Genomic DNA, 15,685 nt, shown 5'->3' on the forward strand with positions numbered 1-15,685 from the left:
GACCATAGAGACCCACTCTGTGACTGTTGCTGTTCTCCGTGGGGCAGCGTGGTGCTCACCAGGCACAGCCAGAGCTGTTCCTGTGCCAGGAGAGGACTTCACACAGAGCCTTGGCTGATGGTGACAGTTCCCACCAGCTGTCCCGCTCTGGAAGGTCGAGGGGACACTGACTGGTTGTCACTTGCCTTGCAGGAACAGGATTGACCAGCAGGAGGGAGGCAGGACCGGAGGGTCCATGAGGTCAGAAAGCACATCAGATAGCTGGTACAGTCATGGTGACAGCAGAGGGAGAACAGAAAGAGATGTAGTGACCTGGCTGGGCCAATGCTGCTGATGTGACACCTGCCACACAAACACAGACACAGATCCATCACCACATGATGGAGAAGGCAGAAGTTAAAACACATGAAGCACCGTGGATCAGCTAGAAACCATCCAGATTACACGTGGGAAGGACGATCTACCTGGTGACAAGAACATCACCTGACAAAGGATGCAACAGGGGAGCACTGGCAAATGAAAGATTAGTTAATTTGGATTAGCAGCTGACCTAACAATATCAAAACTAAATACAAATTCTGGATGGCTCCCTATCAGCATAACAAGACATGTGCAGAAAGAACTGAACAGGAAGAATAAATAAATTGGTATAATATGTGTGAAATGTCAATGGCACAAAAATGCACCCTCCCGGTAGAAACTAAAGCTACACTATTTTTCTAAAAATGCAGTACATTTATTATAAACATTCAGCTAGGGAAAAGTTAGGGTGACCCTTCCCATTAAAAATGTTTTTATTTCATGTGGCTGTTTGATGGCGTCAGTGTGGAAAGTTTTTCTGTCCTTTTAATCTCTGTAGACAGACAGAGGCCTCGGTGGGTCCTGAGGAGGCGGGAAAGGTGCCTGGGAGGGAGGAGAGCACGGGGAGATGGGGACAGAGGTGCAGACAGAGCAAAGAGCCGGTGCTGGCACTGAGGACACTGCTGCTGTGCAGGGGCTGCTGGGGTCACAGCCCCAGAGCAGTGACAGACATGAACGGGCCACTGGCTTGTGCTGGTCACAGTATCACACAGTATATGGTCCCTTGTGGAGCAGAAATCCCCCTGCAGCCTCTGGAGCTCCATGCAGGAGCAGTGTCGCCACCACGACGGTCCTTTCTGCACCACTTGTTCCACCCCACGGACGTCGGGCTCAGGTCCCACACCATCCAACACGTCCTCACCAACCACTGCTCCCCTTCCCACCCTTTGATGTCACACACAGACAGTTGCCCGCAGTCCATGGGCCACCCCTGTGAAACGTCCATGAAATGTCACAACAGCTGTTGAGCTCCTGGAGCCCGTGGCTTTGGGCTCCGTCTGTTCCGTGGCCACTCCGGACAGCACAGGTGTCTGTTCCATGGGGTCACGGGCACCAATCTCAGCTCAGGTGGGAACCGAGAGGGTCCCCTCGTGTTCAGGCCCAAAGCGCCACCTGTAGCATCTGCCCACCCCTTTGAGTGCCCAGAGCCTCCTTCCTGGGGCCAAATCCTCATGTTTAGGGTCCCAACGTGTCTTTTATCACCCATGGCCTTTGTTCAGGGCCCACCGCTTCATTTTTAGGTGGGCTTCGTTGCCTGGCAACAACCAACCAGAAGTCTATGGGGAGTCAGTGGACCCAGGACAGCCAATCACATTTGAGGAGGCGGGGTGAGTCATATGACTGATAGGTAACCAGCCAATCAAGCTTTGAGGTCTGCAGGAAAGGCGGTGAGAGTTGAAGGAGCTGAGGAGTGTTCAGGGCCGGGCTGTGCTGGCTGCACCAACCACATCTGGTGGGAGTGCAGTACATAGATGATTGACATGCAGACTGACCCATCACTTGATAGGAGGAGCCAATGGAAAATCCCAGACAGCCAACCAGAGGAAACAGGGCCTCAGGAAAGGCGGAAAATGTGGGGGGGAGTAACCCCTCAGGCAGCCAATCAGAGAGAGCATCACTTCAGAGCAGGGTGGGCCCCAAACCAGGGCAGAGTCACAGCCCAGGCAGCCAATCAGCTGCAGGATCAGCTCAGGGGAGGAGACTGACAGCCCTCCCGACCAATGGTGGCGCAGCCCAGGCTGAGCTTTGCCGTGGCCACCCTGGAGCTGCCCCAGGGCTGAGCAGCCCCCGGCCCAGCCCTGGGGTCCTTTTTCCTCCCACTGCGGCCCTGGGGATGTTGTTGCTGCCTCTGGCTCAGGTGTGCATGGGCTGCTCTGGCCTTGTTCTCCTGGGCGGGGGAGGGGGCAGGGGGCACTTGCTGGAGAGGAGCTGCTGGGGCTGGAGCTGGAGAGAGCAGGAGAAGGGGAAGCAGCTGGAGGGTGAAGTGCAGGGATCCCCACAGCTGCTGCTGCAGCTGCACAGAGACAGCTGCCCCTCTGGGTGAGGAAGAGTCCCTGTGAGCAGCCTCAGCAGAGCAGATCACAAACGTGCACCGCAGGGTCCGTGTCAGTGAGGAAAATTACTGTACGGCCGTAGAGTGTGTGTGTGTGTGTGTGTGTGTGTGTGTGTGTGTGTGTGTGTGTGTGTGTGTGTCTGGGAAGCCTCGTGCGGTGAGAGCTGTTGGACACCCATGTGTTCCTTAGGTGGAGGACGGGCAAGAGACTGGAGCTACAGCAGAGGAAGGGAGGAAAGGACAGACAGACACAGACAGGAGGGCCTGAGCTCCACAATTTGCCTGGCCATGCAGAGAGCTGGAGCTCTGGTGAGTCCTGGGCCCTTGGGGTCATGTCACCTCTTCTGTGTCCCCGTCCCTCCCTGCCCGCTCCCCTTTCCTCCTGCTTCCTCTCCCTCGTTCTGCCACTCTTCCTATTTCTCGTCTGATTCTTCTTCCATCTCTGTTCACATCCCTGTCCCTATTTCCCCTCTTGCTGTTCATAGAGACATAGATGTCACAAATTCACACTCATAGTCACAGAGCCACAGCCACAGAGTCAAAGAATCACAGTCATAGAGTCACAGTCACAGATGTCACAGTCACAGTCACAGATGTCACAGAGTTACAGTCACAGCCACAGGGTCAGAGTCCCAATCACAGAGTCAGAGTCAAAGAGTCACAGAGACACAGAGTCACAGTCACAGGTTCAGAGACACAGAGTCATAGTTGTGGTCACAGAGTCAGAGTCACATATGTCACAGAGTCACAGGCACAGGTTCAGAGTCACAGAGTCACAGGGTCACAGATGACAGAGTCTCAGATGTCACAGAGTCACAGAGTCACGGTCACAGGGTCAGAGTCAGAGAGTCATAGTTGTGGTCACAGAGTCACCGTCACAGAGTCACATATGTCACAGAGTCACAGTCACAGTCCCAGAATCACAGTGTCACAATCACAGAGACAAAGTCACAGAGTCCCAGTCACACCATCACAGTAAGAATTTCACATTGTCACATAGTAACTGAGTCACAGGGTCACAAACACAGAGCAGAATCACAAAGTCCCAGAGTCCCAGTCACATAGTCCCAGAGCCCCAGAGCCCCAGATGTCACAGAGTCACATAATCACATAGTCACATAGTCACAGAGTCACAGGGATACAGTCAAAGAGTCACAGTTACACAGTCACACTCACAGAGTCACAGACAACACAGAGTCACAGACTTCACGGAGTCACAGAGTCACAATCATGGGGTCAGAGTCAAAGAGACATAGTTGTGGTCACAGAGTCACAGTCACAGAGTCACAGATGACACAGAGTCTCAGTCACAGAGTCACAGATGACACAGAGTCACAGATGTCACAGAGTCACAGAGTCACAATCATGGGGTCAGAGTCACAGTCATAGTTATGGTCACAGAGTCACAGAGTCACATATGTCACAGAGTCACAGTCACAGAGTCACAGTCACAGAAGACACAGAATCACAGATGTCACAGAGACACAGAGTCACAATCACAGGATTAGAATCACAGAGACATAGTTGTGGTCACAGAGTCACAAAGTCACAGAGTCACAATCATGGGGTCAGAGTCACAGAGTCATAGTTATGGTCACAGAGTCACATATGTCACAGAGTCACAGTCACAGGGTCAGAGTCACAGAGTCACAGTCACAGAGTCACAGATGACACAGAGTCACAGATGTCGCAGATTCACAGTGTCACAATCATGGGGTCAGAGTCACAGAGTCATAGTTGTAGTCACAGAGTCACAGTCACAGTCACAGTCACCTGCTGATCGTCAACCGTCAGCAGTCCTACAACGGAAGGGTCATCTGAAAGACCAGGCAAATCAGACAGCTGTTCAATTTTCTCAGTGTCCACAGCTGCTATACCAAATGCCCACCTATACCCTTTTGGGTCCTTAAAATACCCTCTCCTGAGGTAGTCTATGCCAAGGATGCACGGAGCATCTGGACCAGTCACAATGGGATGCCTTTGCCAGTTTTTTCCAGTTAGGCTCATTTCAGCCTCTACAACAGTCAGTTCCTGGGATCCCCCAGTCACTCCAACTATATTGATGGATTGTGTTCCTTTATAATTAGAAGGAATTATTGTGCACTGAGCACCAGTGTCCACTAAAGCTTTGTACTCCTGGGGGTGTGTTGTACCAGGCCATCGTATTTGTACAGTCCAATAAACTCTGTTATCCCTTTCCTCCACCTGGTTGGAGGCAGGGCACCTCTAATTTCTGTTTTGCACAGTCTCTGGGTGTGAATTAGAGGTTCCTTCAAGAGCATCAGAATCTCTTCTGCTCCTTTTGTAAACTGGAGCAGCCACCTTCCTAGGAGTTTTTCCTTTTATCTCACGTACTCGTTCCTGAAGTTCTGAGGTAGGTCTTCCATGCCACTTATTCATGTTTTCTCCCTGCTCATGTAGGAAGAACCACAGTGAACCTCTTTTTGTGGGCTGCCTCTGTCCTCTCTCTCGAGATTGGAAACGCCTTTTCCTAACAGCTGAAACATAGGTTTGTGCAGGTCGTGAATGGTATGTGTCTTCTCTGAGTTCTTTGATTTCTTGCAATAGCTTTTCAAACCGGTCATCAGATTTTTCACAGTTTCTCCACAGCAGAGAAACAAGCCCGTAGAGAACCAGCAAGGCTGTCCTCAAAGTTCCAGAGCTGCTCAATCACTTCAATAATACAAAATATACAAACCCAATCTTGAAAGTCTCAGCAACTGCAGAGCCGGCAACCAAAGTCCTGGATTAGACTCTGCAGCCAACCGGAGCTGGATTCAGTCTCTCACTAGGCCTCAGTTCGCAGGGACGACTAGCAAGGTCCTCTCCTAATGTCGGCCATAAGCAGAAAGGAAAAGGCAAAAAAAGGAACGAGATCCTCGTGATCTCCCATTTTTATATGAAGTATTCATGTGAATGGAATGTTATACACAGTTGGTCAGTTTCTTGGTCACTTGTTTCTCGTCACCCCTCTCGCGAGATGTCCATCCATGCTTATCAATAAGTTTGCATTCCATTGCTATATTTACCAAAACATGTGTCTGGTTCTCCAGGAAAATGCAGCTAATATGAAGGCTTTAGCTGACAGGCAAATTCACTAAAAGAGTAACTTGTTTTAAAAAACAACAGGACAAGTCGTTAGCAGTGCAGGTCAGAGCGGCTTCCAATCATCTCCTTCTTTAGAAGTGCTGTTTCGTCTTAAGCTTTCAGACTTTTTTTCTAAGTTTTGGTGCATGCTTTCTTCTACCTCTCCCAAAATCACTGAGTCGTGTATGAACTAGTGGCACATCGTGCTGGGGGATGGTGGGGACACGTTGGCCTTCCACTTAGGGTGGTGTAGATGTTGAGACTTTGGGATTTTCTTCTTTTCCTGTGCTGACATAGGACATGAAAAGAATGCCTACTTTTTCCAAGGATTTGTCTGCTCCCTAGGCTGAAACCAAACTGCATGGAGGGGGGAAGAAGTGTGCTAGGGGAGCAAAAGGAGATTGAGAGCTTGCAAGGACCTTGTTAGGGTCCACTCAGCGATGGACTCGTGATGGTTCGTTTACGTTCTTCTCGAGGCACAAAATTAAGGCATCTGAAATGCCAAGGGCTTAGAATGCAATCAAACAGTGTTACTTTATTATTTTGCCCGTAAAGCAGCATGTGATAGCGAGAGAGTAAGAAAATGGGAAAGGAAAAAGAAACAGGGAAAGAAGAAGGAAAAGAGGGGAATGAGGACTGGTTTACCAGCAGATGAGTTCAAAAGGCATCCCTCTGGGGTCCAGTCCCGTGGAGTCCTGCCGGTCCTCCATGGTGGTTTGGGATCCTCTGGTGGGGAGATCTCAATGGCGTCCAGTCAGGAACCATCTTTATACTTCTTCACCCCCCCTCGCTCCCATTGTTTCAGGCCAATCTCCACCTTTGTTTCTCAATCCAGGCTTAACTGTGCAGGCTCGAAAAGTCTTTGCCTCTCTTGCCAGCGCTTGTCTGTGCCTGCGTGGCCTGCACTCAGGGCTATCTCTCTGGTCCATTGGGTGACCTCAGGACCCTTGGCCAGCTTCTGGGCATGCTCTTTTTTGTTGTCCTTTGTTCGAGGGAGCGGGTGAGGGACAAGGTGTGACTGAGGCTGCAGGTAAGAATCCATCTTCTGGACAGCAGCGATTGTCCCTGGGTCAGAGAGACCCATCTAACAATCCCTTTTAGGAGGTGGGGGCTAGCTTGGCTGAAGCAGCAGGCAAACTCCACACAGCAGCCATTGTTAGCAGTAGCCTTCCAGGCTGGAGACCCCTGTGCAACACAATGCTTCTCCTCAGGCCTCTGTCTAAGTCACTGTCAGTCTGTTCTGGATGGCGATGTTCAGGCAGATACTGGTTTTGGACCGACTCTTACAGACCTGGAGCAGATTCTGAGAGTTCCAGAAAGGTTTGGCTGGTGCAGCAGCTGAGAGGAAATGGCCAGCTATGATGGGTCCCCAGAGTGATGCTTTGGGACCGGTGGCACGTGCATCTCCCTAACCAGGCAGTAGAATGCACTTTGGGCCCGGTAGAAGGAAGGTGGCAGAGGCAATGCATTGGAGAGCTGGCAGGATGAAACTGGGAGTTGGATGAGGCCACCTCCTTTAGCAAGTGAGTCAGTGAACAGCTCACAAGTACTGTAAAAGCGCACCTTGGGAGAACCCTGGTTGTCACTAAAGGGGGAAACGGTAGATTCGATTGCTGAAAACGGACTGTGTGGTTTTGTGGATGTGGCTTCAGCCTTCTTCTTGAAAGGAGGCTCATACCTACTTAAGAAAACTCATGACGATCGTGTTGAAAACAAAGTATCAGTGTGGTGAGGCTGTAGAGTGGCCCTTGGTTTGTACTGCAAACAAGCTCTGAATGCGGATTCTTGCAGGTGCAGCGGAGCAGGCAGCAGCATCTGAGCAAAGCTCTGGGGGACGGGGTCCTGTGTGCTGGGGACAGCTTCCCTCGCCATTCTCTGCTCCCTCCTCCTTCAAGCAGGGGCTGCCCCACGCCGCGCACAGGCAGTCCCAGCCGGGCCCGCAGGTGGGTGTCTCCGTGGCGACCGCCGGGCTCTGTGATGTGGGCACGTCGTCATAACCAGAGGCCATTGTTACATGGGGTTGTCATAGCCAGAGGCCATTGTGACACGGGGGTCCCCGCCCTGACCGTGGGGGTATTTAAGGAGTGAGAGCCCGGGGGTGCTCACTCCCAGGAGAGCAGCTTCTCAGGAGCAGCAGCTTCTCAGGAGGCAGCATCTCCCCTGGGTGCCCGTTGCAGCTCTTTGGTAGACGAGACTCAAGATGCCCATCGACGAGGAGGCGAACGCCCACTCCCAGCCCTTTGGGCTTCCCCCCTTGCTCCACAGGCCACAGGGGAGGGACGGGACAGGGCAGGAGGGAAAGGCCGGTGGTTGGACGGGGCCGCAAGCAGCTGCTGCAGTGCCGGGACTGCCACCTCCATCCCCTGTGTCCTGCTCCTCCTCCTGCTCGGAGGTCAGCCACAGCCTGGGCCAGCACAGCATCCAGAGCACCTCGGTCACCACCTCGGTGCGGGAGCGCGTCCAGGACCACCGTGAAGGTCCCCAGGAGGGGTCTGGCTGGCCTCGCAGCACCAACACCGAGGCAGCAGCAGAGGCAGAGTGCCCAGCACCTGCCCCACAGGGCCCCACAGCCTACGACGCAGCTCTGTGGGACACAGCCCAGCGCATCTTCAATGAGAGCTTGCGCAGGGCTGTGGCTGAGATCATGGGAGCTGGCCAGGAACCGGAGGAACAGCAGGACCTGGCCCAGCGCATGGATGTGGAGGATGAGAACAACAAAGAGGGGTGCGAAGGCGGAGACATCTTCATCCCCAGCATCTGGATCAACCCCTTGTTCCAGGAGCACCTCCAGGACACCCCTGCAGGTCCCCAGGAGGGGTCTGGCTTGCCCAGCTGCACAGACACGGAGGCGGCAGCAGAGGCAGAGCGCCTGGAACCTGTCCAGCAGAGCCCTGCAGAGGACGATGTGGACCTGTTAGACATTGTGGAGCACATCATCAGTAAGGCCGTGCACAGGGCTGAGGCTGAGATCCAGGGACCTGGCCAGCAAGCGGTGGAACAGCGGGACCTGGCCCAATGTGTGGATGTTCCAGTGGCAGCACCAGCACCTGCAGGACTTGAAGCCACTGAGGCTCGTTTGGCAGGAGACAATGAGGGACAGGCCAGCACAGCCCCTCTCGTCCCAGCTGCAAAGGCTGAAGAAGAGAACACAGTTTCTCCAATGTCTGCAGAGCATGGAGGAGAGACCAGCACAGACATGGCCTGCCCAGCGCAGGGCCCAGCTCCACGGCGACGGCCTTCCCGGTTCCGGAGGGTGCTGCGGGCTCTGCGCAGGGCTTTCCGCTGCAGCTGCACCGCGGGACAGCAAGAGGAGTAGAGCCCGGCTGCCAGCGCCACGCGGGTGCCTGCGCAGCGTCCACGCCAGGGATGTGTGCATGGACAGTGACCGCGGGATTCACCTGCCCTGAGGACATGGTGCTGCCAGCCTCTGCTTGGCCTTGGATTGTTTGTAGAAATCATTAAAGCCAATTAAAAAAATGACAGTTTTCCCCCTGTGCTCATCTGTTCCTGCTCCACCTCGGGACAAAGAAGGCTGCAGGAAATCTCTGTCCTCAGGGTGTCCCGGCATTGGTTGCGGGAAGCCCTGGGCTGGTGCTGCCGCAAGCCGGCGGTTTGGCTGGATCCCCCTCAGGCTCCCTTCCCACCCGCCTGTCTCCAATTCCAGTCAAGGACTTGGAACATTTGAGATCTACTGCCGACTTGGCCTGGTTGACCTGCACCGTACGGCATCCCCTTCGTCTCACAAGGAACCTCCCCATTGCGGGGGTGTTTCGGAGCACCTACATGAGCTGATACCGTTGAGACCCTCCAAACCCACACGTGGTCCCTCGCCTCCACTGAGGGTCTTCCAAGTCAGGAAGAGGTGGCTGCTCGCTCCCTTGCTGGAAATCTGAGCCATGATCCATCTCTGCACAAGGCTCTGATGCACAAGGCTTCCAGCGTCACGAGAGCACGTTCAGGCCTGAGAGACCGGGGAGAAGCGCCGCAAACAGTGCTGGTCTTGACGAGAAATCCACCCGCTCAGAGCTTCGTCTCAGATGCGAGTTACTCTGCCCTGGGTTTTTATGGGGCCCAAAAACGGAGGGAGGCTCAGGTATAAACCCAGTTAGCCAAGAGCCGCAGCAGCTGCTGATCCCTGTGTGGCGCATTGCAAACCAGCCAGGGCTGTCTGTGGCTGCTGCATGCCCCGGGCTGCAGCCTTCGCAGCATCCTCCTCTTCCCCAGCACCCCCGTGCACTGCACAGAACCAGAGCTGATTGCAATGACTGGGTCAGCACCGGGCAGCAGCAGCATCTCTCTTCCCAGCCTCCAGCTGCCGAGTTGCCCTGCGGGGAATTTCTGCCTGGGAAGGGCACAGTTGATTGCGATCGGCCGGGGGCTCAGGACAAAGCACAGCACCGCCACGTCCCCGGAGCAGAGCCCTTCTTTTCCTGGCTTGGACTGGAGTATTCCTCCTACTCACAGCGCGGTCCTTCTCTGGGATAAGGTGACGCCAGTGCTTTCAGGGAAATTGGAACGTCATGATGGAGTGGACGTGAAACAGCCACACTTCCCAAAAAAGCCAAAGGAGTAAAATTGACATGGAACAAAGCAAGTAACTTGCCACAGCTGTCCAACCTGCGCTCCTCAGGCGGGAGGTGACCGGCGACATGTTCTGGTGCTGCGGGGCTGTGCCGCAACAAGTCAGTTGGGGCCGTGGCCAGAAAGGTAGTGATGTACATCTAGAGATGCCCATATCGTTTTGTGGGAAGCATCTGTTTCCTCGGCATGATTTTGGAACACTTTTGGCACACGGGACTTGCTGGGCCCCAAATCACAGCTGCGTTGACTCCTCTAAGCCTCCCAGCTCCAATTCAGCAGGTGCCCAGTTCAAGGTGTTGACACAGCAATGTGTACTTCTCTTGAATCTGTATTATATGTTCTCTCTGAAATCAACACTTCCTTCCTCGGAGCAATCTGGGTCCCAATGTAGGCTACTAAGCCATTGGACTTGTTGACAGTAGTTTACCAACAGTAATTTGCCAACAGGAGGAGTTCTTGCTAAATTAACAGCAAAAGCCATGCTGAAAAGTGCAAGGGAGCAATCAGGGAGGGCTGGAGTCGTGCTCGGGAGCTGTGTCCGTGCGTGAAGGTTTACGTGTCTCGCTGGATAGTGCCCAGAGAGTTGGTCTGATCACGCTGCAGAGCTCCAGGAGACATCAATCTGTTTGCTTCTTTCCTACACCAAGCTTTAAAGGCTGGTTTGGATAGTCAAATGGGATTCAAACGTAACGTTCCTCCAAGAAGGCCTTGGGTAACTCATTTCCCAAAATTCAAACTTCTTTTCCCAGGGAGGCTGAATTTCCTCCATAGCAATCAAATGATCAGGTTTTGCACAGAAGAGCTGCTGTGGTTCCAAGCGTCTTTATTTTGTCTATGCTGCCTTAAAGAAGCAGGCTGTTCTGCCTTTTGCTTTTGGTGATGGAAGTCGGGAATGGCCAGCGCTGTGCTTCATGTCAGGATGGTTTCATTCTCGTCTTATTGAAACGTTTGCTGGATGCAAAGAAAAGAACAACACCTCCGTCTCTTCCAGGGCCCTGCTCTTTAGTCTGCTCTCAACATCACCGGCAAAGAGCTGCTGCTTCTCTTCTGCACTGGATGTTTGGACATCTCTTTGCTAGAGGGACAAGGTCCCTTCGATCAAGAGACTGAAGCAGAAGCATCAGAAATTGACATTCCTCCAAGTTTTCCCCCAGTGCCTCAAGTTCCAAAGCAAAGAGAAGGGCATGGCGATGGTGCCATTTTCTACCTCAGGGATAAAGTCGTGGCAGGAATCGTAGTATGGAACATCTTCTACAGGATGCCTATTGGCGGCAAGGTCCGTGCAGGACTGGTGTGCTGAACAGTGAGTCTTGCTTAGATTGGGGATATTCTTGTGGAAAAATCCATCTGCCCATTTAAAATGATGAAAAAGAGATGGAGATGCTCTGTGTGTGTTGGGACGAGACTTGCAAGAAACTTGTAGGTTGGCTGTGCTTTAGTTGTGTCGAGGGTTAAGATTGCGGGGTGACAATAAAACCCTGGCAGATGTATTGTTAAACTCCTCTCCCCCACGCACTTCCCCCTTGTGCCCCTCCCTCTCCACTTTTCCCACTCAGCACAGGCGATCGGGAGGGAAAGAAGGACAGGGAGAAGAGAGTTGGAAAAATGAACAATGTCTTACTAATGCTACTAATAAGAATAGAGAAAACAATTGAAAATATACAAAACCAATCTTGAAAGTCTCAGCAACTGCAGAGCCGGCACCCCATGTCCTGGACTGGACTCTGCAGCCAACCGGAGCTGGATGCAGTCTGTCACTGGCCTCAGTTCGCAGGGACGACTTGCAAGGTCCTCTCCTAATGTCGGTCATAAGCAGAAGGGAAAAGGCAAAAAAAGGGATGAGATCCTCGTGATTTCCCACTTTTATATGAAGTATTCATGTGAATGGAATGTTATACACAGTTGGTCAGTTTCTTGGTCACCGGTTTCTCATCGCCACTCTTGCGAGATGTCCATCCGTGCTTATCAATAAGTTTGCATTCCATTGCTATATTTACCAAAACATGTGTCTGGTGCTCCAGGAAAATGCAGCTAATAGGAAAGCTTTAGCTGACAGGCAAATTCACTAAAAGAGTAACTTGTTTTAAAAAACAACAGGACAAGTCGTTAGCAGTGCAGGTCAGAGCGGCTTCCAATCATCTCCTTCTTTAGAAGTGCTGTTTCGTCTTAAGCTTTCAGACTTTTTTTCTAAGTTTTGGTGCATGCTTTCTTCTACCTCTCCCAAAATCACTGAGTCGTGTATGAACTAGTGGCACATCATGCTGGGGGATGGTGGGGACACGTTGGCCTTCCACTTAGGGTGGTGTAGATGTTGAGACTTTGGGATTTTCTTCTTTTCCTGTGCTGACATAGGACATGAAAAGAATGCCTACTTTTTCCAAGGATTTGTCTGCTCCCTAGGCTGAAACCAAACTGCATGGAGGGGGGAAGAAGTGTGCTAGGGGAGCAAAAGGAGATTGAGAGCTTGCAAGGACCTTGTTAGGGTCCACTCAGTGATGGACTCGTGATGGTTCATTTACGTTCTTCTCGAGGCACAAAATTAAGGCATCTGAAACGCCAAGGGCTTAGAATGCAGTCAAACAGTGTTACTTTATTATTTTGCCCGTACAGCGGCACGCGATGGCGAGAGAGTAAGAAAACAGGAAAGGAAAAAGAAACAGGGAAAGAAGAAGGAAAAGAGGGGGAATGAGGACTGGTTTACCAGCAGATGAGTTCCAAAGGTGTCCGTCCCTCTGGGGTCCAGTCCCGTGGAGTCCTGCCGGTCCTCCATGGTGGTTTGGGATCCTCTGGTGGGGAGATCTCAATGACGTCCAGTCAGGAACCATCTTTATACTTCTTCACCCCGCCTCGCTCCCATTGTTTCAGGCCAATCTCCACCTTTGTTTCTCAATCCAGGCTTAACTGTGCAGGCTCGAAAAGTCTTTGCCTCTCTTGCCAGCGCTTGTCTGCGCCTGCGTGGCCTGCACTCAGGGCTATCTCTCTGGTCCATTGGGTGACCTCAGGACCCTTGGCCAGCTTCTGGGCATGCTCTTTTTGTTGTCCTTTGTTCGAGGGAGCGGGTGAGGGACAAGGTGTGACTGAGGCTGCAGGTAAGAATCCATCTTCTGGACGGCAGCGGTCGTCCCTGGGTCAGAGAGACCCATCTAACAATCCCTTTTAGGAGGTGGGGGCTAGCTTGGCTGAAGCAGCAGGCAAACTCCACACAGCAGCCATTGTTAGCAGTAGCCTTCCAGGCTGGAGACCCCTGTGCAACACAATGCTTCTCCTCAGGCCTCTGTCTAAGTCACTGTCAGTCTGTTCTGGATGGCGATGTTCAGGCAGATCCTGGTTTTGGACCGACTCTTACAGACCTGGAGCAGATTCTGAGAGTTTGCTGTTCCAGAAAGGTTTGGCTGGTGCAGCAGCTGAGAGGAAATGGCCAGCTATGATGGGTCCCCAGAGTGATGCTTTGGGACCGGTGGCACGTGCATCTCCCTAACCAGGCAGTAGAATGCACTTTGGGCCCGGTAGAAGGAAGGTGGCAGAGGCAATGCATTGGAGAGCTGGCAGGATGAAACTGGGAGTTGGATGAGGCCACCTCCTTTAGCAAGTGAGTCAGTGAACAGCTCACAAGTACTGTAAAAGCGCACCTAGGGAGAACCCTGGTTGTCACTAAAGGGGGAAACGGTAGATTCTATTGCTGAAAACGGACCGTGTGGTTTTGTGGATGTGGCTTCAGCCTTCTTCTTGAAAGGAGGCTCATACCTACTTAAGAAAACTCATGACGATCGTGTTGAAAACAAAGTATCAGTGTGGTGAGGCTGTAGAGTAGCCCTTGGTTTGTACTGCAAACAAGCTCTGAATGCGGATTCTTGCAGGTGCAGCGGAGCAGGCAGCAGCATCTGAGCAAAGCTCTGGGGGACGGGGTCCTGTGTGCTGGGGACAGCTTCCCTCGCCATTCTCTGCTCCCTCCTCCTTCAAGCAGGGGCTGCCCCACGCCGCGCACAGGCAGTCCCAGCCGGGCCCGGAGGTGGGTGTCTCCGTGGCGACCGCCGGGCTCTGTGATGTGGGCACCTCGTCATAACCAGAGGCCATTGTTACATGGGGTTGTCATAGCCAGAGGCCATTGTGACACGGGGGTCCCCGCCCTGACCGTGGGGGTATTTAAGGAGCGAGAGCCCTGGGGTGCTCACTCCCAGGAGAGCAGCTTCTCAGGAGCAGCAGTTTCTCAGGAGGCAGCATCTCCCCTGGGTGCCCGTTGCAGCTCTTTGGTGGACGAGACCCAAGATGCCCATCGACGAGGAGGCGAACGCCCACTCCCAGCCCTTTGGGCTTCCCCCCTTGCTCCACAGGCCACAGGGGAGGGACGGGACAGGGCAGGAGGGAAAGGCCGGTGGTTGGACGGGGCCGCAAGCAGCTGCTGCAGTGCCGGGACTGCCACCTCCATCCCCTGTGTCCTGCTCCTCCTCCTGCTCGGAGGTCAGACACAGCCTGGGCCAGCACAGCATCCAGAGCACCTCGGTCACCACCTCGGTCCGGGAGCGCGTCCAGGACCACCGTGAAGGTCCCCAGGAGGGGTCTGGCTGGCCTCGCAGCACCAACACCGAGGCAGCAGCGGAGGCAGAGTGCCCAGCACCTGCCCCACAGGGCCCCACAGCCTACGACGCAGCTCTGTGGGACACAGCCCAGCGCATCTTCAATGAGAGCTTGCGCAGGGCTGTGGCTGAGATCATGGGAGCTGGCCAGGAACCGGAGGAACAGCAGGACCTGGCCCAGCACATGGATGTGGAGGATGAGAACAACAAAGAGGGGTGCGAAGGCGGAGACATCTTCATCCCCAGCATCTGGATCAACCCCTTGTTCCAGGAGCACCTCCAGGACACCCCTGCAGGTCCCCAGGAGGGGTCTGGCTTGCCCAGCTGCACAGACACGGAGGCGGCAGCAGAGGCAGAGCGCCTGGAACCTGTCCAGCAGAGCCCTGCAGAGGACTATGTGGACCTGTTAGACATTGTGGAGCACATCATCAGTGAGGCCGTGCACAGGGCTGAGGCTGAGATCCAGGGACCTGGCCAGCAAGCGGTGGAACAGCAGGACCTGGCCCAATGCGTGGACGTTCCAGTGGCAGCACCAGCACCTGCAGGACTTGAAGCCACTGAGGCTCGTTTGGCAGGAGACAATGAGGGACAGGCCAGCACAGCCCCTCTCGTCCCAGCTGCAAAGGACGAAGAAGAGAACACAGTTTCTCCAATGTCTGCAGAGCATGGAGGAGAGACCAGCACAGACATGGCCTGCCCAGCGCAGGGCCCAGCTCCACGGCGACGGCCTTCCCGGTTCCGGAGGGCGCTGCGGGCTCTGCGCAGGGCTTTCCGCTGCAGCTGCACCGCGGGACAGCAAGAGGAGTAGAGCCCGGCTGCCAGCGCCACGCCGGTGCCTGCGCAGCGTCCACGCCAGGGATGGGTGCATGGACAGTGACTGCGGGATTCACCTGCCCTGAGGACATGGTGCTGCCAGCCTCTGCTTGGCCTTGGATTGTTTGTAGAAATCATTAAAGCCAATTAAAAAAATGACAGTTTTCCCCCTGTGCTCATCTGTTCCTGCTCCACCTCGGGACAAAGAAGGCTGCAG

The 15,685-nt window shown here is 53.7% G+C and overlaps 1 long non-coding RNA gene across 2 annotated transcripts in view; it reads left to right on the forward strand.

The window, feature by feature from the left end:
• The first annotated feature begins 1,624 nt into the window (after positions 1 to 1,624).
• Positions 1,625 to 15,685, forward strand: part of LOC309451863 — an 80,552-nt gene continuing 66,491 nt past the window's right edge. Inside the window, exons 1-2 of one of the 2 annotated variants that reach the window (XR_014186345.1) lie at positions 1,625 to 1,688; positions 2,604 to 2,722. This is a non-coding gene — a long non-coding RNA (uncharacterized lncRNA). Of the gene's footprint in view, positions 1,689 to 2,114; positions 2,219 to 2,603; positions 2,723 to 15,685 lie in introns of those variants that run through there. The other variant, XR_014186346.1, reaches the window with a different exon arrangement.

This window comes from Streptopelia decaocto, assembly GCF_964273445.1.
Source record: "Streptopelia decaocto genome assembly, contig: HAP1_SCAFFOLD_106, whole genome shotgun sequence".
Classification (NCBI taxonomy): domain Eukaryota; kingdom Metazoa; phylum Chordata; class Aves; order Columbiformes; family Columbidae; genus Streptopelia; species Streptopelia decaocto.